At 47.3% G+C, this 23060-nt stretch overlaps 1 protein-coding gene across 1 annotated transcript in view; it reads right to left on the bottom strand.

Moving 5' to 3' along the window:
* The window catches only part of PNKD (PNKD metallo-beta-lactamase domain containing), an 81415-nt gene that overhangs the window by 33262 nt on the left and 25093 nt on the right, over positions 1–23060 (bottom strand). The window lies entirely within an intron of this gene.

The following is a 23060-nucleotide window of genomic DNA, read 5'->3' on the forward strand; positions in this document are numbered from 1 at the left end:
ACTGCGCTCCAGCCTGGGCAACAGAGTAAGACTCTGTCTCAAAAAAAAAAAAAAAAAAAAAAAAAAAAAAGAAAAGCACTTCCCTTGACCTTAGACTGTTTTCTAGACTCTGTTCCGTCTTTATCTCAACACAATCTAGTTTCCTGAAAGGCTGTCTCCATAGGGGGTGGCAGAGGCACTGCAGTTCCCAGTTCTTCATCTCTTGCTATAAACACACCCTTCACCCTGTGACTGTGCACCATTTCAATGGAGGCAAGGTATATTTTCCCACGCCACTGATCCTGCTGGTCTGAGGGAGATGAAAGGTACATGGAGCCACCTGGATCCCACTCACAGCTTGGAAGCCAACCCAGCCCAGCTAGATCAGCTGAAACTCAGCCTGCCCACAGATGCATGAGCGAGATACAACTGAGGTTGTATGCTTCTCAGTTTTGAACTGGCTTCTTATGCAGCATTAGTGCAACAATAGCTGACAGTGACAGAGGGAAACAGAACATTAATGATGCTGGAAAGACATGGTGGATGAGTGACTAGCTATTTACAAAAGAGCAATTTAGACTTGTGTCTCACAGAGTCCACCAAAATAAATGCTACCTGAATTAAAGGGTTAAGGATATAAAATTTAAACACACAAAATTAGAAGAATATGAAAGACATGTTCAATCTGGATAACAGAGGATTTTCTAAGACTAAAAATAATAAATGCATCATTCTAATTTTCCTTAATAGGCATATATTATTCTTAAAGGCATGTATTATTCCTATCATTCCTTAAAGACATATATTATTCAGAAAAAAGCAACAGAAGACCTAACAAGGGAAAGAATTACTGCTTTAGTTACTTTAAAATTGAAAACCAGGCTGGGCACGGTGGCTTACACCTGTAATCTCAACACTTTGGGAGGCCTAGATGGGTAGATCACCTGAGGTCGGGAGTTCGAGACCAGCCTGGCCAACATGGTGAAACCCCCATCTCTCTAAAAAAAAAAAAATGGCTGGGCAGTGTGGTGGCTCATGCCTGTAATGCAAGCACTTTGGAGGCCAAGGCAGGCAGATCACCTGAGGTCAGGAGTTCAAGACCAGCCTGACCAACATGGTGAAACCCCGTCTTCAAAAAAAAGAATTAAAAAAAGAAAATCTCGGCCAAGCACCATGGCTCATGCCTAGAATCCCAGCACTTTGGGAGGCTGAGGCAGGCAGACCATTTGCAGCCAGGAGTTTGAGACCAGCCTTCCAAAGTGGTGAAACGCCATCTCTATTAAAAATGCAAAAATTAGTCGGGCCTAGTGGCAGGTGTCTGTAATCCCAGCTACTCCGGCACTGAGGCACATAATCCCTTGAACCCAGGAGGCAGAGGTTGCAGTGAGCTGAGATTGCCTCGCTGCACTCCAATCTGGGCGACAGAGTGAGACTGTATTAAAAAAAAAAAAAAAAATCGAGACCATCCTGGTCAACATGGTGAAACCCCGTCTCTACTAAAAATACAAAAAATTAGCTGGGCGTGGTGGCGCGTGCCTGTAATCCCAGCTACTCAGGAGGCTGAGGCAGGAGAATTACCTGAACCCAGGAGGCGGAGGTTGCGGTGAGCCGAGATCGCGCCATTGCACTCCAGCCTGGGTAACAAGAGCGAAACTCCATCTCAAAAAAAAAAAAAAAAAGAAACAAAAAAGAAACTTAAATATACTTGATCTTAGCCAAAAGGCCAAGGAGTGATTACAGACCTTAAATAAATATGAAAATGCAATGACCTCAATTAATAAAAGGATAAATGGGCCAGGCACAGTGGCTCATGCCTGTAATCCCAGCACTATAGGAGGCCGAGGCGGTTGGATTACCTGAGGACAGCAGTTTGAGACCAGTCTGACCAACATGATGAAACCCCGTCTCAAAATAAATGAATAAATAGCTGGTCTGAGTGCAGTGGTGTTTACAATTGATCACAACCAGTGACAGATTTCTTTGTTCCTTCTCTACTCCCCCTGCTTCACTTGACTAGCCTGAAAAAAATAATAAATAAATAAATAAATAAATAAATAAATAAAAATTAAAAAAAAGAAAAAGAAAAGGATAAATGGTTAATAAATATGAAAAAAAGTGAAAATTCAAAATAATCAAGAAAATGCAAGTTAGCCAGGTACAGTAGCTAACCTGCATCCAAAGTACAAGTAACCCCAGCACTTTGGGGCACAGGTGGAAGGATTGCTTGGGCCCAGGAGTTCCAGACCAGCCAGGGCAACATAGGGAAACCTCATCTCTACAAAAAGTTTAAAAAATTAGCCAGGATTTACGATGCATGCCTGTGCTCCCAGCTGCTCAGGAGGCTGAGGTAGGAGACTCTCTTGGGCCTGGGAGGTACAGGCTGTAGTGAGCTGTGATCGTGCCACTGCACTCCAGCCTGGGAGTCAGAGACTCTGTCTCAAAAAGAAAGAAAGAAAGAAAATGCAAATTAAACAATGAAGTTTGATTTTCACTTAACCAAAAAGCCAATATTAAAAACAAGAAAAAATAAATAAATAAATAAATAAATAAATAAAAACAAGAATAAAACCCTGAAGTTCTAAGAATATGCGAAGGTAAGTGTATTCCTACATGGTTTGTGAGGGCATGAAATTTGTATTATTTTCTGGAAAGCAATTACCAGTATACATCAAGGCCTCAAGAATGTTCATAACTGGCCGGGCGCGGTGGCTCAAGCATGTAATCCCAGTACTTTGGGAGGCCGAGGCCGGTGGATCACAAGGTCGAGAGATCGAGACCAACCTGGTCAACATGGTGAAACCTCGTCTCTACTAAAAATACAAAAAATTAGCTGGGCATGGTGGCGCATGCCTATAATCCCAGCTACTCAGGAGGCTGAGGCAGGAGAATTGCCTGAACCCAGGAGGCGGAGGTTGCGGTGAGCCGAGATCGCGCCATTGCACTCCAGCCTGGGTAACAAGAGCGAAACTCCGTCTCAAAAAAAAAGAATGTTCATAACTGTTTACTTAGTAACTCGGCCTTAGGAATCCGTCCAAAAGATAGAATCTGAAATGTACTCAGAATTTGAAGGTCCCGGGGTTACTGGTAATGATGAAATTCTACAAACAAGCCAGAGGTCCTGCAACAAGAGTTAAGTTCTGTAGAACTCAGTGTTGCTTTAAAATGGTGTTTAAAGGCCAGGCACGGTGGTTCACACCTGTAAACCCAGCACTTTGGGAGGCTGCCTGTAATCTCAGGACTTTGGAAGGCCGAGGCGTGTGGATCACAAGGTCAGGAGTTCGAGACCAGCCTGGCCAATATGGTGAAACCTCATCTCTACTTAAAAAAAAAACAAAAAAAAATTAGCCGGGCGTGGTGGTGGGCACCTGTAGTCGCAGCTACTCTGGAGGTTGTAGCTGGAGGTTGAGGCAGGAGAATCGCTTCAACCTGGGAGGCAGACATTCCAGTGAACCACTGCACTCCAGCCTGGGCAACAGGGCGAGACTCCAAAAACAATGGTGTTTAAAATTAGAAATCAATGCAATATGCAATCCTGAATTGAATCCTGGACCACAAAAAAAGACACTGGGGAACAACTGTCAATATCAATAAAGACTATAGCTAGGTTATTAGAATTGTATTAAGGTTGGGCTTGGTGGCTCATCCCTGTAATCCCAGTACTTTGGAAAGCTGAGGCAGGTGGATCGCCTGAGGTCAGGAGTTCGAGGCCAGCCTGACCAATATGGGGAAAACACGTCTCTACTAAAAACACAAAAATTAGCCAGACATGGTGGTGTGTACCTGTAGTCCCAGCTACTCAGGAGACTGAGACAGGTGAATTGCTTGAACCCGGGAGGCGGAGGTTGCAGTGAACCAAGACTGCATCACTGTACTCCAGCCTGCAGCCTGGGTTACACAGCAAGACTGTCTCAAAAAAAAAAAAAAAAAAAAAAATTGCCGGGCGCGGTGGCTCAAGCCTGTAATCCCAGCACTTTGGGAGGCCGAGGCAGGTGGATCACGAGGTCAAGAGATCGAGACCATCCTGGTCAACATGGTGAAACCCCGTCTCTACTAAAAATACAAAAAATTAGCTGGGCTTGGTGGCGCGTGCCTGTAATCCCAGCTACTCAGGAGGCTGAGGCAGGAGAATTGCCTGAAGCCAGGAGGTGGAGGTTGTGGTGAGCCAAGATCGTGCCATTGCACTCTAGCCTGGGTAACAAGAGCGAAACTCCGTCTCAAAAAAAAAAAAAAATTGTGTCAAGGTTAATTTCTGGGCAGTTAAGTAATATTTGAACATTTCAGGAAGCTGGTGGCAGGTATGAAATCTCCTTACACTTTTTTTTTTTTTTTTTTTTTGAGATAGAATTTTGCTTTTGTTGCCCAGGCTGGAGTGCAATGGCAGGATCTCCTCCGCCTCCCAGGTTCAAGCAATTCACCTGCCTCAGCCTCCCAAGTAGCTGGGATTACAGGCACCTGCCACCATGCTTGGCTAATTTTGTGTTTTCAGTAGAGACAGGGTTTCTCCATGTTGGTCAGGCTGGTCTAGAGCTCCTGTCCTCAGGTGATCGACCTGCCTCAGCCTCCCAAAGTGTTGGGATTACAGGTGTGAGCCACCGCGCCCGGCAAGATCTCCTTATACATTTTCACAAATATTTTGTAAATCTGAAATTACCTCAAAATAAAAAGTTAAAAATAAATAGAACACACATGAATAGAATAATGCTCATATGTTGATAGAGTTTTTTTTAATTTTGTTTTTAAGAAGGAGTTTCACTCTGTCACCCAGGCTGGAGTCCAGCAGTGAGATCTTGGCTCACTGCAACTTCCACCTCACAGGTTCAAGTGATTCTTATGCCTCAGCCTCCCGAAGAGCTGGGACTACAGGTGTGCACCACCACGCCCGGCTAAATTTTGTAATTTTAGTAGGGATGAGGTTTCACCATGTTGGCCAGGCTGGTTGAATTCCTGAACTCAGATGATCCACTCAACATAGGCTCCCAGAGTGCTGGGATTACAGGCGTGAGCCACCTCTCCCAGGCCCAGGATTTTTTTTTTTTTCTTTTTTCTTTTTCTTTTTTTTTTTTTAGCATAGGTGTGGCAGATCCTGGTGGTCAACACCCATTCTCCACCCTTCCCTTTTTTCCTTGTTAACCCCTATTTTGCCAGCTCTCCTCTGAACAGCCACAGCCTTCAAGTAACTCCCCACCCCTGGTGGGTGGATCTTGCTTGGTCCAAGCCGACTGGTGCAGACATTGCCAGCTAAGCTATTGGTTAGACCCAGGAATGTAATACAATTCTTGCCGTCAGATAATAATAGCAAATATTTACATAGTACAAATCACGGGCTAGGGACTGTTCTAAGTGCTTTACATAGATTAACCCTCAGCTCTCACAACAAATGCAATTACATTTAACATTACACAGATAGACGCATGAGGTACTGAGATCAGGTCAATGGCTCCAGGTCACACAACTGATTAGATGGGAAGGCAAATAGGCTGGAGGCTTTCTAGGAAGTTTCTCCTTGTTCTTAAAAAGGGATGAGCTGGGCGTGGTGGCTGATGCCTGTAATCCCAGCACTTTGGGAGGCTGAGGCAGGCAGATCACAAGGTCAAGAGATCGAAACCATCCTAGCCAACATGGTAAAACCCTGTTTCTACTAAAAATACAAAAATTAGCTGGACGTGGTGGCATGCATCTGTAGTCCCAGCTACTCAGGAGGCTGAGGCAGAAGAATCACTTGAACCCCGGAAGTGGAGGTTGCAGTGAGCCAAGATAGTGCCACTGCACTCTAGCCTGGTGACAGAGTGAGACTCTTTGGAAAAAAAAATAATAATAATAAAACAAGAAAAAGAAAGAAAGAAAGAAAAAGAGATGGGTTGGTTGCAGTAGGTCACGCTTGTAATCCCAACACGCTGGGAGGCTGAGGTGGGCGGATGATGTGGTCAGGAGACAGAGACCGCTTGCCCAACATGGCAAAACCCTGTCTCTACTAAAAATATAAAACATTAGCCTGGCGTGTTGGCAGGCACCTGTAATCCCAGCCACTTGGGAGGCTGAGGCAGGAGAATCGCTTGAACCAGGAGGCAGAGGTTGCAGTGAGCCAAGATCGTGCCACTGCACTCTAGCCTGGACAACAAGGGCAAAACTCTGTCTCAAAAAAAGAAAAGGGATGGGGATGTACAATCACGTGTTACTTAAGGACAGGGATATATTCTGAGAAATGTGTCCTCAGGTGATTTCGTAGTTGTGTACACATCGTAGTGTGCACTTAGAAAAACCTAGGTTGACTGGTCTAGCCCATTGCTCCTAGCCTACAAATAGGCACGGCATGTTACTGTACTAATGCTGTAGGCAATTGTAACACAATAGCAAATATTCGTGTATCTAAACCTAGAAAAGGTGCTGTAAGGTGGGGCACAGGGTGGCTCCTGCCTATAATCTCAGCACTTTGGGAGACTGAGGAGAGCAGATCCCCTGAGGTCATGAGTTCAAGACCAGCCTGGCCAACATGGTGAAACCCCGTTTCTACTAAAAATACAAAAAATTAGTGGGGCATGGTGGTGGGTGCCTGTAATCCCAACTACTTGGGAGGCTGAGGCAGGAGAATTGCTTGAACCCAGAAGGTGGAGGTTGTGGTGAGCCGAGATTGTACCACTGCACTCCAGCCTGACAACAGCAATATTCCCTCTCAAAAAAAAAAAAAAAAAAAAAAAAGCATTAAAAAAAAATCTAAAATGTTTCCACCTGGTGCAGTGGTGCGTGCCTGTAGTCCCAGCTACTCGGGAGGCTGAGATGGGAGGATTGCTTGAGCCCAGGAGTTTTGGGCTGCAGTGCACTATGCCCAATCAGGTGTCTGCACTAAGTTCAGCATCAATATGGTAACCTCCGGGGAGCGGGGGACCACTGGGTTGCCTAAGGAGGGGTGAACCGGCCCAGGCTGGAAATGGAGCAGGTCAAAACTCCCATGCTGATCAGTAGTGGGATCGCGCCTGTTAATAGCCACTGCACTCCAGCCTGGGCAACATAGCGAGAACTCGTCTCTTAAAAAAAAAAAAAAAAAAGAAAAGAATAAAATAAAATAAAATAAAATAGGCCGGGCCCGGTGGCTCACGCCTGTAATCCTAGCACTTTGGGAGGCTGGGGTGGGTGGATCACCTGAGGTCAGGAGTTCAAGACCAGCCTGGCCAACATGGTGAAACCCCATCTCTTAAAAAAAATAAATAAATAAAATAAAATAAGATGCTTCTAGTCTTTGGTTGACTGGCTCATGGGGTACCATTTGTTTATTATTATTATTATTGTTGTTTTTTTTTAAAGATGGGGTTTCACCATGATGGCCAGGCTGGTCTTGAACTCCTGACCTCAGTTGATCCACCCACCTCGGCCTCCCAAAGTGCCAGGATTACAGGCGTGAGCCACTGCGCCCAGCCCTGTTCATTAATTTTTTGTGCTTTTAAAGTATTTTCTGAACTTCTATAACGATAACATATTAATATTTTAATTTTTAAATGTTTTAAAAATTAAAATGAAGAACGGAGTCCTCTCTGCTGTCTCTACCTTTCACTTCACGTCCATTCTCAGGCTACTCAACTGGACCCCTGCCTCTACTGCTCCATCCTCAGGTGGCTCTGACCCCTTGAAGGTCACACCCATTTGTCACTGCTCAGCCCTTATTACTGAACCTCTGGATGGCAGCTATGACAACGGAGCAGGCCTTCTTTTTCCTCTAACTTCCCTGCCACAGTCTCTCTGGCTCTCCCAGCTCTCCTCTCTCCTCTCTGACAAGCTCCCCTTCTGCCATCTCTACATTCATTACTTACAGGCTACCCGCTCATTACTTCTGTATACTCATTACCTTGGGGCAACATTCTTAATCTACTCAAACCTCATTCTCTTTCTCTCCACGAGGGCCTGGTAATCTGCATGGAGCTACTCTGAGGATTAACTATGATTCCCCCAAGAAAAGGGCACCACGCTTGGCCCATCCCAGGTACTCCACACATGTTCATTGATATTGTTGATCTCATTCTTGCAACATCTGCATCTGTCCTGGTGGGTGCTCAAGTCCACATTTATGAATGAATGATGAGAGGGTTTGATCTTTGCCTCCATTTCCCATTGCATCATCTAAAATCAGGCCCTTGGGTCCTCATGCCTGGCCCATTGCAGGCATCTGTAGCCCCTAGCCATCAGTTCCAAGCAGGGGTTCCCCCTGCTCAAAGGCAGTGTCTACACAATCACATTTGCATCCCTTGGTTTAGCCACACGGTCTCAGCCCAGTTCTCTAGTGTGTGGTGCTCCTGCTCCTTCCTTCCACATGCATCCTGTCTCCCAGCCTGCCCTGGATGCCATCCTGGGTTTCTGCCCCACGCCACCTGGAGAAATCCTTTAAGGCAGCCTCCTCAAGATACTAGGTATCTTCTGGCTCTACCATACCCCACGGGACGGGATACCCTCCCAGGAGTAACTACAACTAATGAAGGTCCAATTCTCAATCTGGGGAGTCTGGCAGCTCTCAAGGGAGGAGGGAGGAGAGTGAGTTTAGTCCCCAAGGAGGCTGATAATGCCTTTCCTTTGAGTATAGCTCCTTTAAGGCTAAAAATAAATCCAACCCCCTCTTGGAAGGCTTTTCTGATTACCACAGTTATTTGCATTGCCTGGTCCCTACTCTATCTCCAGACCCTGAGAAAAAAATGTCATTTCACAAACAGAAATGAATGGTTTGGTTATGGCGGGCGGGGGGCGGGGGGGCACACCCGAGGAGCCACTGCCTTCCTTTACAAGACTGTCACCTCTAGGCTGGGCATGGTGGCTCACACATGTAATCCCAGCACTTTAGGAGGACGAGGCGGGAGGATGGATTAGAGGATCATCTAATTCGAGACCAGCCTGGGCAACACAGTGAGACCCCATCTGTAAAAAAAAAAAATAGCCAGACATGGTGGCATGCACCTGTAGTCCCAGTTACTTGGGCAGCTGAGGGGAGAGGATCACTTGAGGTCGGAGGTTGAGGCTGCAGTGAGCTATGATTTTGCCAGTGCACTCCAGCCTGAGTGACAGAGTAAGACCCTGTTTCAAAAACAAATGAGGGCTGGGCTCGGTGGCTCACTCCTGTAATCCCAGCACTTGGGAGGTCAAGGTGGGCAGATCATGAGGTCAGAAGTTCGACACCAGCCTGAACAACATGGTAAAACCCCATCTCTGCTAAAAGTACAAAAATTAGCCAGGCGTGGTGGCACGTGCCTGTAGTCCCAGCTACTTAGAAGGATGAGGCAGGAGAATCACTTGAACCCGGGAGGCAGAAGATGGAGTGAGCCCAGATCACACCACTGCACTCCAGCCTGGGCGATAGAGTGAGACTCCGTCTCAAACAACAACAACAACATCAAACGAACATATAAACTAACAAGCAAAAACACTACCGAGCTCCCTGTAGGCAAAAAATGGCACCCTCTACTTGTCTGTTTCTCTCTCACCCCCAGCACCTTGCCCCGGGCTTGACTTGTGGAGTGTGATAAATGTTTGTTCCGTTGTGTGAGAAGGAAGAACAGAATAACCGAATGGAGATTGTTGACTGAGCGCAAGGTCTTTGCACACACCTTCACATGTGGTATTTCACTGTCATGACTCCATAAGGAAGGTGATGGTCGCCCCACTTTAGAGATGAACAGCGCAGGCTTGGAGAGGCTAAATATCTTGTCCCATCACAGAGCTAACAGGTAACAAAGTCCAAATTCACTTCTGGTTTTATTTGACCACCAATTCCACGCTCTTTCCACTGATCCTGTGTCATCCACCTGGGTAGAAAGCATGGGATGGCAGGGCGCGGTGGCTCAAGCCTGTAATCCCAGCACTTTGGGAGGCCGAGGCGGGTGGATCACGAGGTCGAGAGATCGAGACCAACCTGGTCAACATGGTGAAACCCTGTCTCTACTAAAAATACAAAAAATTAGCTGGGCGTGGTGGTGCGTGCCTATAATCCCAGCTACTCAGGAGGCTGAGGCAGGAGAACTGCCTGAACCCAGGAGGTGGAGGTTGCGGTGAGCCGAGATCGCGCCATTGCACTCCAGCCTGGGTAACAAGAGCGAAACTCCGTCTCAAAAAAAAAAAAAAAAAAAAAAAAAAAGAAAGCATGGGAAACTGTCTTCCGGGAAACAGATGACACACGGAAACTGGCAAAGCTGAGGAGCGCTTGATGAAAGTGAAGTTTCAGTGTTCTTACAAGGCTACCAGCAGGTGCTGGAAGCAATCTCCAGGCGAGTTACACCATCGCCACTCCTGGGTCTGAAGGGTCAGGAAGGGAGCTGTTATAAAACATAAAGACAGGCCGTGCGCAGTGGCTCATGCCTGTAATCCCAGCACTTTGGGAGGCCAAGGCAGGTGGATCACCTGAGGTCAGGAGTTCCAGACCAGCTTGGTCAACATGATGAAACCCTGTCTCTACTAAAAATACAAAAAGTTAGCTGGGTGCGATGGCAGGTGCCTATAATCTGAGCTACTTGGGAGGCTGAGGCAGGAGACTAGCTTGAACCCTGGAGGCAGAGGGTGCAGTGAGCTGAGATCATCACATTGTATTCCAGCCTGACAACAGTAACACTTCGCCTCAAAAAAAAAAAAAAAAAAAAAAGACTCCAGGTCTTTAGATAAGAACTCTTTCAATCAATTGCCAATCAGAAATTTTTATAATCTGGAGGCTCCCCTCAATGCGCACACACACTCTGTGCCCCCGTCTCCCCCGCCCTAACTGCTTCAGGCCACATGTTCTCTGGGTCTCCTGAGGGCTGTGTCAAAGACCACGGTCACTCATATTTGGTTCAGAATAAATTTCTTCAAATATTTTACAGAGTTTGACTGTTTTCATTGACATCTTTAGGGTGAAATGTGAAGTCCCTAAGAAGGCCCTGAGGCTCTGTAGACCTGACCCCTGCCACCTCCACAGTCACCGCTTGGGCTATGCCCCGGTGCCCACCACTCTTCAGCCACACTGCTTCCCAAGAAGCTTCTGGAACACACCAAGCTCTTTCAGCTTGAGGGGTGTCTCCACACCTTCAGCTTGGTCCTTTTGCTGAGAGGGGTCATAGCACCCTTTCCCGCCACCCCCACACCTTGTCCCCTACTCCCCTGCAGCTACTCTTTCATGCCACCTTCTGCCAATCTAAGTGAGGTGCCTGGGTGCCATTATTTTAGGGGACTGAGTCTACTTTCCTTCAGCGCACGTATTACAGTTTGTAATGATACCTTTGCTTATGAGATGAGTTGCTAATATCTGTCCTGCCTTCCCCACTTACTGTAAGCTCCAAGAGAGCGGGGACTGTATTTTATTTGCTTCCATATCCCTACAGGTCTGGTACATAGCTGGCCCCTCATAAATGCTTGTTAAATAAACAATAGTACTAGGGTTGAGTCCCAGCTATTAATAAGGGGTTCCCCTTTCTTTTCTCCCTCTCCTTCCTTTTTTTTTTTTTTTTTCTTTTTCTTTTTTTTTTTTAAAGACAGATGGTAGCTCAAGCTGTTGCCTAGCCTGGAGTGGCACAATCACAGCTCACTGTAACCCTGACCTCCTGGGCTCAAGCCAACCTCCCACCTCAGCCTTCCAAGTAGCTGGGACTACAGGCACGCACCACCGTGCCCAGCTAATGTTTTTATTTTATTTTTAAGATATGGATCTCACTATGTTGCAGGCTGGTCTCGAACTCCTGGGCTCAAGTGATCCTCGATGCTGGGATTACAGGTGTGAGCCATTGCAGCCGGCCAGGGCTCCCTTTTTCTAGTCAAATAATGCTAGTCAGAGTCTGACCCCTAGTGGTCATATCTGGGAAATGATTGTGACTTGCTCCAAGCCCTTCCTAGATGTCAGTTTTTGACTTATTGGAAGTAAATGGAACTCAGTAAAAAGTACTGAGCGCTTGCTCTGGGCTAGGCATCTGGCCAAGATGAATTATGACCTAGACCCTGACCCTCAGAGTTCCCCCTCAAGTCAGTGGCCAGCGCTATAGATCTGTGCTATTTCATATGGTAGACACTATGTCACTCGTGGCCATTGAGAACATAAAATGTGGTTAGTGTAACCGACTTTTTAATTTTACGTAATTTTAATTCAATTAAACTTGAATCCTAACATTGGCTGCTCTATGAAATAACCATTCTTTATTCCCTTACTTTCTTAATAAACTTGCTTTCACTTTACTCTAAAAATAAACCTTGATGCTTATTTCAGTTATTGGAAAACACTCAAGTATGTACATTTTACAAAGACTTTTTAGATTTGATGTAAATACAGATCCTATATTTCCAATGAAAAATTAACATCCTAATTGAGATAGATATGCTGTTAAGTGTCAAATACAGACCAGATTTTGAAGACTTAGTATTTTAAAATCCCATTAAAAATTCACCTATGACTGGGCGTGGCTGCTCATGCCTATAATCCCAACACTTTGGGAGGCTGAGGCAGGTGGCTCACTTGAGGTCAGGAGTTCAAGACCAGCCTGACCAACATGGTGAAACCCTATCTCTACTAAAAATACAAAACTACCCATGCCTGTAACCCCAGCTACTTGGAAGGCTGAGGCAGGAGAATCGCTTGAACCTGGGAGGCGGAGGTTGCAGCGAGCTGAGATTGCACCATTGCACTTAGCCTGGCAACAGAGAGAGACTCCGTCTCAAAAAAACAAAAAGAAAAGAAAAGAAATGTAGACTTTCAACCTACCAAAGCAGAATCTGCATTTTAACATGATCCCCAAGCGATCTATCTGCACATTAAAGTGTGAGAAGCAGTGTCTTTTAGACAACCAAGCTTCGATATAGGCAGTAATTCTCTGATTGCTTGCTCAGAGGCATAGGAGGCAAGGTGGGGGCTGAGGGTGAGGCTGCAGAGGCGGTGTGGGAGTTCTGAAGTAAGCGGAGGAAGTGTGAAGTAATTGCCTAGGATGGGTGTGTTAGTATGAATGGAAAGTTAGTATTCACAAACCTAAAGTGAGATCAGTCAGGACCACTGCAGAGCTGAGTCAATGGTCACCTTTGGCTATGTGGGTGCAGGGCTGAGATGTTGCTGTTGAGAACCATAAGGCAGAGTTGAGGCTGCATGCAAAGAAGTAATTATAATACTGAAATCCATGTTGGTCAAGGAGGAACGTGAGCAGGTGAGGGATAAGAAAGAGGTGGTGGTCAGGCGCGGTGGCTCACTCCTGTATTCCCAGCACATTGGGAGGCTAGGAGAGGAGATCACTTGAGCCCCGGAGTTCGAGACCAGCCTGGGTGACATAGGGAGACCCCATCTTTACAAAAATTATAAAAATTAGCTAGGTGCGGTGGTGTGTGCCTGTGGTCCCAGCTACTCAGGAGGCTAAGGTGAGAGGGTGGCTCGAGCCCAGGGGGCTGAGGCTGCAGAGAGCCATGATTGCTTCACTGCACTCCAGCCTGGGTAAGAGCAAAACTCTGTCTCAAAAATAAATGAATGAGGGGCCGGGCGCGGTGGCTCAAGCCTGTAATCCCAGCACTTTGAGAGGCTGAGGCGGGCAGATCACGAGGTCAAGAGATCGAGACCATCCTGGTCAACATGGTGAAACCCCGTCTCTACTAAAAATACAAAAAATTAGCTGGGCATGGTGGCGTGTGCCTGTAATCCCAGCTACTCAGGAGGCTGAGGCAGGAGAATTGCCTGAACCCAGGAGGCGGAGGTTGCGGTGAGCCGAGATTGCGCCATTGCACTCCAGCCTGGGTAACAAGAGCGAAACTCCGTCTCAAAAAAAAAAAAAAAAAAAAAAAAAAAAAAAAGAATGAATAAATAAATAGGCCGGGCACAGTGGCTAACGCCTGTAATCCTAACACTCTGGGAGGCCAAGGCAGGTCAGGAGTTCAAGACCAGCCTGGCCAACCTGGTGAAACCCCATCTCTACTAAAAATACAAAAATTAGCTGGGCATGGTGGTCTGCACCTGTAATTCCAGCTACTTAGGAGGCTGAGGCAGGAGAATGGCTTGAACCTAGGAGGCGGAGGTTACAGTAAGCTAAGATCACACCACTGCACTGCCATTACACTCTAAGTTGGGCAACAAGAGCGAAACCTGGTCTCAAAATAAATAAAATCAAATAAATATATACATTAAATAAAGAAATAGGTGTTAAGATTAATAGATTGATGATCCTGATACGGTCAGAGAATTGTCAAATCACAGTCACAGAGCTGGAAAGACAGGAGATGGTGGTCACAGTGTGGGGTGCCTGAAATTGACATGATGGAGGGGGTGCAGTTAGTGGTAAGGAGAGGTTCTTAGGCAGCTAATATCTTGGGTTGGGAATAAGAGGAAATCGCTGTTGGCTTTTCCTGGGGAGTGGAGTTGTTTAGAGAAAAGCAAGTGAAGTATGAGAAGGAGCTTCCTAGGCCGGGCGCGGTGGCTCAAGCCTGTAATCCCAGCACTTTGGGAGGCCGAGGCGGGTGGGTCACGAAGTCAAGAGATCGAGACCATCCTGGTCAACATAGTGAAACCCCGTCTCTACTAAAAACACAAAAAATTAGCTGGGCATGGTGGCTCGTGCCTATAATCCCAGCTACTCAGGAGGCTGAGGCAGGAGAATTGCCTGAACCCAGGAGGCGGAGGTTGCGGTGAGCCGAGATCGCGTCATTGCACTCCAGCCTGGGTAACAAGAGCGAAACTCCGTCTCAAAAAAAAAAAAAAAGAGAAGGAGCTTCCTAACTCGGGGGCAGGAGACTGGGAAGATGAAGTCCAAGATGGACAAGGAGGGGGCTTGAAAGCTGAGAATCCCCAGGTTGGTCTGGCTGTCAGAAGTGGCTGAGGTCCATGTCAGAGGACAGGTTGTGAGGGCACAGCTGGAGCCTGGCCCTGCTGAGCAGCTCGGGCAAGTCCATCCCTCCAGGCCCTGCTTAGTGTGAAAGGAGGTTGTGTTCACTGCTGGAAGAATGACTGGCTTCTATCTCACAAACAACGATAACAATGGACATTTTAATTCTGCCCCAAGCACTTGACAATTTGTTTGATTTTTCGTTCTTACAACTACCCTATATTATTAGCTCCCTTTTTATAGAAAAGGCACCAAGGCTCACAGCAGCTAAGTAATATGCCTAAGGTCACACAGCCACCAAAGACATCTGAACTTGAATCCAAACCCCGGTCTGTCTAGCACCAAAGCTTGCTGGTGCGGCTGACGATTCACCTGGGAGCCTTTGTTTATAGCTCCACTGAAGATTCTAACTCACAGGTCTGGAAAGCGGTATCCCCAGGGGAACATGCATGTTTTCACAAGCAGCTCAGGTGACTCAGGGTCAGGGGACACTGGAAAGCACTTTGCTGGCCCTGACCACAGCATGGTGAATGCCAAGCTGGCTCCATGGCTCTGCTTCCAGTTCTAGCAGTTTCAGACACCATCAACATCGTCACGTGCCTTTCTCACTGCCTTTCACTTAGATATCCTTAGCTGAGGGCGGCTTCAGAAGTCACAGGAGGTAGACAATTGCAGTATTATTTCTTTTTTTTTTCTCTTTCTTTCTTTTCTTTTCTTTTCTTTCTTTTTTTTTTTTTTTTTTTTTTTTTTTTGAGACAGAGTCTTGTTCTGTCACCCACACTGGAGTGCAGTGGCATGATCTCAGCTCACTGCAACCTCCCACCTCCATCTCCCAGGTTCAAGCAATTCTCCTGCCTCAGCGTCCTGAGTAGCTGGGACCACAGGTATGTGCCACCACGCCCAGCTCATTGTTTGTATTTTTGGTAGAGACAGGGTTTCACTTTATGTTGGCCAGACTGGTTTCGAACTCCTGACCTTGGGTGATCCATTGGCCTTGGCCTCCCGCAGTGCTGGGTCACAGGCATGAGACACTGCAATCAGCTGCAGTATGATTTCTAAGTAGAGAGATGGGCCCTCGGCCTCACAGGATGGTCTCGATCTCTTGACCTTGTGATCCACCCGCCAGAGCTGGAACAAAGCCCTCACTCCTGAGACATCCAATTCCACCATTCTTTCCACTCCCTATTTCCTTAGGAAAGTGCTAAATAATGTTTATGAATAATAAGGCCAATTTTTAGGGGGAGGAGCCCCACGCCCCACCTCCACCTCCCCCATACATCTATCATTCAAGCCTGAGAGCCTTCCCTCACCCCACCTTAGAATATTAGCATGCAACTTAACAGATGCTGGGTCAGGGCCGTGCCCAGGCCTAGGGGTGAATGAGACATTGTCACTGTCCTTCAGTGGGGAGAAACAAGCACATTCACCTCAGGCTGGGTTCAATGCCTCCATTCAGTAAATACGTCCTCTGAAAAAAAGGCAACTTTGCCGGGGCACAGCCTATAATCCCAGCACTTTGGGAGGCCAAGGCAGATGGATCACCTGAGGCCAAGAGATCGAGACCAGCCCGCCCAACATGGCGAAATCCTGTCTCTACTAAAAATATAAAAATTAGCTGGGTGCGGTGGCACATGCCTGTAATCCCAGCTACTTGAGAGGCCGAGGCAGGAGAATTGCTTGAACCCAGGAGGCGGAAGTTGCAGTGAGCCGAGATAGTGGCACTGCACTCCAGCCTGGGTGACAGAGTGAGACATCTGTGTTAATAAATAAATAAATAAGGCCGGGCGCGGTGGCTCAAGCCTGTAATCCCAGCACTTTGGGAGGCCGAGGCGGGTGGATCACGAGGTCGAGAGATCAAGACCATCCTGGTCAACATGGTGAAACCCCGTCTCTACTAAAAATACAAAAAATTAGCTGGGCATGGTGGCGTGTGCCTGTAATCCCAGCTACTCAGGAGGCTGAGGCAGGAGAATTGCCTGAACCCAGGAGGCGGAGGTTGCGGTGAGCCGAGATCGTGCCATTGCACTCCAGCCTGGGTAACAAGAGCAAAACTCCGTCTCAAAAAAAAAAAAAAATAAAAAAAAAAAATAAATAAATAAATAAATAAAACCAAAAAAAAGGCAACTTCTTTGAGAAAGTTAGTGATCAATGCTTGGGTAGAGTGACACATTAAATGCAGGGTAATCAGGCAGCTATGAGAAGTGTTTGGAGGCCCAATTAGTGGAGCCCTGCGGCTGGGCTGGAGGGTGGAGACAGAGAAAGTTCTCCGGATTCACTGCTCCAATTAAGGTTTCCTCAGTTGTGTCCTTTAGGTTCCACCTGGGCCCACCCCTTCCAAGCTGCCACCACCCCCTCCCACCAATCACTGAGCTTTAGCTACACCAGTCCTAAAATAAACATCAGCCTAATCCCTTTTAGTCCCCCACCCCTCTTCCTGCAGCCATGGACTTGACTCCACTCTCCTCCAGATAGCGTTACCAGAAAAATACAAAAGCCAAAAAAAAAAAAAAAAAAAAAAAAAAAGCTGGGCACGGTGGCTCAAGCCTGTAATCCCAGCACTTTGGGAGGCCGAGGCGGGTGGATCACGAGGTCGAGAGATCGAGACCATCCTGGTCAACATGGTGAAACCCGGTCTCTACTAAAAATACAAAAAACTAGCTGGGCGTGGTGGTGCATGCCTGTAATCCCAGCTACTTAGGAGGCTGAGGCAGGAGAATTGCTTGAGCCCAGGAGGCGGAGGTTGCGGTGAGCCAAGATCGCGCCATTGCACTCCAGCCTGGGTAACAAGAGCGAAACTCTGTCTCAAAAAAAAAAAAAAAAGAAAAGAAAAATACAAAAGCCTAGCTAAGTGTGAATTTCAGATAAGCAACGAGTACATTTTTAGTGGTAAGTATTTCCAAATATTATATGGGGCAGTGGGATACGCTTACATGAAAAAAAAATCGTTTGGCCAGGCACGGTGTCGCATGCCTGTAGTCCCAGCACTTTGGGAGGCCGAGGCAGGTGGATTGCTTGAGCTCATGAGTTCGAGACCAGCCTGGGCAACGTGGCAAAAACCCATCTCTACAAAAAATACAAAAACGAGCTGCGCATCATGGCGCTCACGGCTGTAGTCCCAGCTATTCCGGAGGCTGAGGTGGGAGGACCGCTGGAGCCTGGGACGGGGAGGTGGCGGTGAGCCAAGATCGCACCACTGCACTCCAGCCTGGGCAACAGGGCCAGACCTTGTCTGGAGGAAAAAAAAAAAAACACGTTTCTTGTTTAACTGCAGTTCAAATTTAACTGTTTGCCTTGCATCTTTATTTGCTAAAGCTGGAACCCTACCCCAGGGGCACCACCAGAGCCTCCCTGACCCTCCCAAACTCCCTCTAGGTGGCTATTTTCTGGCTTCCCACTGCTTTCAGGGTAAAATCTCAATGGCTGGCCCCCTGCCTCACTGCCTAGCCCTATTTCCTACCCCTTCTATCCCACTGCACCCCCCGCCTCCCATCCTAGCTTGCTGGGACAGCTGGCTCTAAGCCCCTCACCCTCCGCCCTCTGCTTGGAGAACCCTCTCCCCTAAAGAATGTTTCCCTACATATATGGAACCCTCTCCCCTAAAGAATATTTCCCTACATATATATAATTATATCTTTGTTCATAATCGGAGGAATGCCTAGAGTAGACCCAGTACAGAGGACGAATTAAGAAATAAACAGCTTATATCAGAGGAATGCCTAGAGCAGACACAGTGCAGAACATGATTTAAGGGAAAACAGTTATACCAGGACAAGAATTCATGGCCCAGGTGGCAGCGTTCAGTATCGTAAAGATACCCACTGTATGGCAGGCTTGGGGCGAGAGCCACTCCTCCTGATAAAGGAGTTGTAGGACCTTGCTCCAGTTCTTGTGGAAGGCTGCCCTCAGAACGGCAATCCACCTTGGTGACTGTGAACTTTATCAGCTCTTGTTACTGTGCTGCTCGAAAAGCAGCTTCTCACAGAACTCACTGGAAGCTGCCAGCAGGTGGCGGTAACCCTGACAATTCTGTCACTACTGTGTGACTTAAATCATCCCCTCATAAATCTTAGAAGTAGCTTGCCCATAGACAGAGGTATTGCATACTGCACCCTCTTCACTGGGCACGACCCACCTGCAAGCCTCGGTGACCTAATGGGGGTGGACCCCTTATTGCACACGGTCCTTGCTTCAATGACCTAATGGGAATGGACCCCTTGCTGCGCACTGTCCACCTCCCGGCCTAGGTGACCTAATGAGGGTGGGCCCCTTGTTTTATTGCTCACAACCCTATACTATCCTTAAAGATGATTTCACTCACTGCCCTGCCCCCTAACCTATACACAATAAATACGCTTCTGGACATTTGGGGCCTTGCCTGACTCTGCTCACAGGTGGCATGGCCCCCTGAGCCCAGCTGCATTTTCCTTGTACTTCTGTGTCCTGTCTCTTTATTTCTAGGATGCTGCGCCTCAGCACAGCATAAGGGACACCCCACGACCCTGTGGGGCCTTCAGCCCTACGGAAACCCCCGTCTCTACTAAAAATACAAAAAAATTAGCTGGGCTTGGTGGCACATGCCAGTAGTCCCAGTTACTCAGGGGGTTGAGGCAGGAGAATTGCTTGAACCAGGAGGCGGAGGCTGTAGTGAGCCAAGATCTTGCCACTGCACTTCAGCCTAGGTGATAAGAAAGAGACTTTGTCTCAAAAAAAAAAAAAAAAAGAAAGGAAGAAAAAAGCTGGTGGCCAGGTGCAGTGGCTCACACTTGTAATCCCAACACTTTGGAAGGTGGAGACAGGAAAATTGCTTGAGCCCAGGAGTTCAAGACCAGCCTGAGCAACATAGCAAGACCCTGCCTCTATAAAAAATAAAAAAATTAGCCAGGTGTGGTGGCGCATGCATGCGTATAGTCCCAGCTACTCAGGAGGCTGAGGTGCAAGGATTGGTTGTCCCTGGAGGTCAAGGCTGCACTGAGTTGTGATTGTGCCATTGCATTCCAGCCTGGGTGACAGTGAGACCTGGTCTCAATAAATAAATAAATAAATAAAAAGAAAAGAAAAAAAGAAAAGGCTGGTGGGCAGGGTGGTGGTGTCTGTTCCTTCCTTGGCCATAAAAGGATGCAGCTAGACAATACCATCTATGAAGAGCAGAGGGAGCCTTCATCAGACTCCTAACCGGCTGGTGGCACCTTGATGTTGGATTTCTCACCCTCCAGAACTGTGAGCAATACATTTCTGCTGTTTCTTTTTCTTTTCTTTTCTTTTTTTTTGGAGACGAAATTTCTTTTTTTTTTTTTTTTTTTTGAGCTGGAGTTTTGCTCTTGTTACCCAGGCTGGAGTGCAATGGCGCGATCTCGGCTCACCGCAACCTCCGCCTCCTGGGTTCAGGCAATTCTCCTGTCTCAGCCTCCTGAGTAGCTGGGATTACAGGCACGCACAACCATGCCCAGCTAATTTTTTGTATTTTTAGTAGAGACGGGGTTTCACTATGTTGACCAGGATGGTCTCGATCTCTTGACCTTGTGATCCACCCGCCTCGGCCTCCCAAAGTGCTGGGATTACAGGCTTGAGCCACCGCGCCCGGCCTTGGAGACGAAATTTCGATCTTGTTGCCCAGGCTGGAGTGCAATGGTTTGATCTCAGCTCACTGCAACTTCTGCCTCCCTGGTTCAAGTGATTCTCCCGCCTCAGCCTCCCGAGTAGGTGGAATCACAGGCATGCACCACCATACCTGGCTAATTTTTGTATTTTTAGTAGAGACGGGGTTTCTCCATGTTGATCAAGCTGGTCTCAAATTCCCAACCTCAGGTGATTTGCCCACCTTGGCCTCCCAAAGTGCTGGGATTACAGGCGTGAGCCATTGTGCCCGACCACATTTCTGCTGTTTCTAAATTACCCACTTGGACGAAGGCATAGCCCAAGTGCAGAGAGCATGAAAAGACACTGGAGATCTGGCTGGATTCCATGGGGCCATGCATTTCACTTAGGGCTCTACTCCTCGAGTAAGGGGGAGACAGAAACAGCAGAACTCTACTTGCTCTGGTGAGATCACACCTTGGGTGGAGACTTCCTAAAATGAGGTTTTTGGCCCATAGAATGTAAATTGAAGGGTGTCTGGGGGAGCTAGCCCACCATAACGGCCACCAGTCCCCCTAAGTAATTCCTACTTAAACTATATCTACATAAATAAACATATATAGTGTGTGTAGGCCGGGCGCGGTGGCTCAAGCCTGTAATCCCAGCACTTTGGGGGCTGAGGCAGGTGGATCACGAGGTCAAGAGATCAAGACCATCCTGGTCAACATGGTGAAACCCCGTCTCTACTAAAAATACAAAAAATTAGCTGGGCATGGTGGCGTGTGCCTGTAATCCCAGCTACTCAGGAGGCTGAGGCAGGAGAATTGCCTGAACCCAGGAGGCGGAGGTTGCGGTGAGCCGAGATAGCGCCATTGCACTCCAGCCTGGGCAACAAGAGTGAAACTCCGTCTCAAAAAAAAATAAATAAATAAATATAGTGTGTGTATGGGGGACAGTTTTAAAAACATCTGTTAGGCCGGGTGTGATGGCTCACTCCTGTAATCCCAGCACTTTGGGAGGCTGAGGAAGACGGATTACAAGGTCAGGGGTTCGAGACCAGCCTGACCAACATGGTGAAACTCTGTCTCTACTAAGAATACCAAAAAAAAAAAAAAAAAAAAAAAAAAAAAAAAAAAAAAAAGGCTGGGTGTGGTGGCTCATGCCTATAATCCAAGCACTTGGAGGCCAAGGCAGGCGGATCACCTGAGGTCGGGAGTTCAAGACCAGCCTGACCAACACTGTGAAACCCCATCTTTATTAAAAAAAAAGAATATAAAAAAAATTAGCCAGGCATGGTGGTTCATGCTTGTAATCCCAGCTACCCAGGAGGCTGAGGCAAGAGAATCGCTTGAATTCTGGAGGCAGAGGTTGCAGTGAGCTGAGATCATGTCCGTGCACTCCAGCTTTGGCAACAGAGTGAGACTCCTTCTCAGAAAAAAAGAAATCTGTTTCGGGGATGGGCAGAGTGGCTCATGTCTGTAATCCCAGCATTTTGGGAGGCCAAGATGGGCCTCCCAAATTACAGGTGTGAGCCACTGTGCCCGACTACATTTCTGCTGTGTCTAAATCACCCACTCTAAGGTATTTTTGTGGTAGTAGCCCAGATGGACTAAGACAGAGCCCAAGTGTAGATTGCTTTGAGCTCAGGTGTTTGAGACCAGCCTGGGTAACATGGTGAAAACCCTTCTCTACAAAACAAACAAACAAAACAAAACAAATAAAATGAAATCAGCTGGGCATCGTGGCATACATTTGTAATTCCAACTACTCAGGAGGCTGAGGCTGAGAATCACTTGAACCTAGGAGAAGGAGTAGGATGCAGTGAGGAGATGGAGCCACTGCATTCCAGCCCGGGTGACAGAGCGAGACCCTGTTTGAAAAAAAAAAAAAAGACTCAGTGGCGGTGCGGTGCTGAGCTGTAGCTATTGACACAAGATAAGCACTTTAAACAGAATTGGTCAGCTACTGGCAGCCTGACGTCATGGAAAGCACTTGGACTTTGGAACCAAAGAAACTCAGGCAAGTCTCAGTAATGTTTCTTTGTTTTAAAATTGAGACAAGGTCTCTCTATGCTGCCTAGGCTGGGTCTCCAACTCCTGGGCTCAAGCCATCCTCCTGCCTCGGCCTCCCAAAGTCCTAGGATCACAGGTGTGAGTCACCGTGCCCAGCCTCCAGTAATATTTCAAAACATCTCTGAACCTGTTTCCTCATGGGTAACTGTATTCTTTGCTACTGGATTCTTCACTGGGTTGAGGTTTAAGCCTGGGGGCAAAGGCCCCCAGCCCAGTGTAACAGTAGTAATCTACATCTCAAGTCAGGACTTCGGAATTCTGATTCCAGGAAAACACCTACTTTCCTGGTTGAGTAATTTTTTGTTTTTTGTTTTTTTGAGACAGAATCTTGCTGTCACCCAGGCTGCAGTGCAGTGGCGCAATCTCGGCTCACTGCAACCTCTGCCTCCTGTGTTCAAGCGATTCTCCTGCCTCAGCTGCCTCAGCCTTCTGAGTAGCTGGGATTATAGACAAGTGCCACACGCCCAGCTAATTTTTGTATTTTTGGTAGAGATGGGGGTTTTACCATGTTGGCCAGGCTAGTTTTGAACTCCTGACTTCATGATCCACCTGCCTCAGCCTCCCAAAGTGCTGGGATTACAGGCCTGAGCTACTGGGCCCAGCCGATTGAGTAATTTTAAAGAGATTCTAAGTTCCATCTCTAGATTTGCAT

Source organism: Saimiri boliviensis, chromosome 5 (genome assembly GCF_048565385.1).
Source record: "Saimiri boliviensis isolate mSaiBol1 chromosome 5, mSaiBol1.pri, whole genome shotgun sequence".
Lineage (NCBI taxonomy): Eukaryota > Metazoa > Chordata > Mammalia > Primates > Cebidae > Saimiri > Saimiri boliviensis.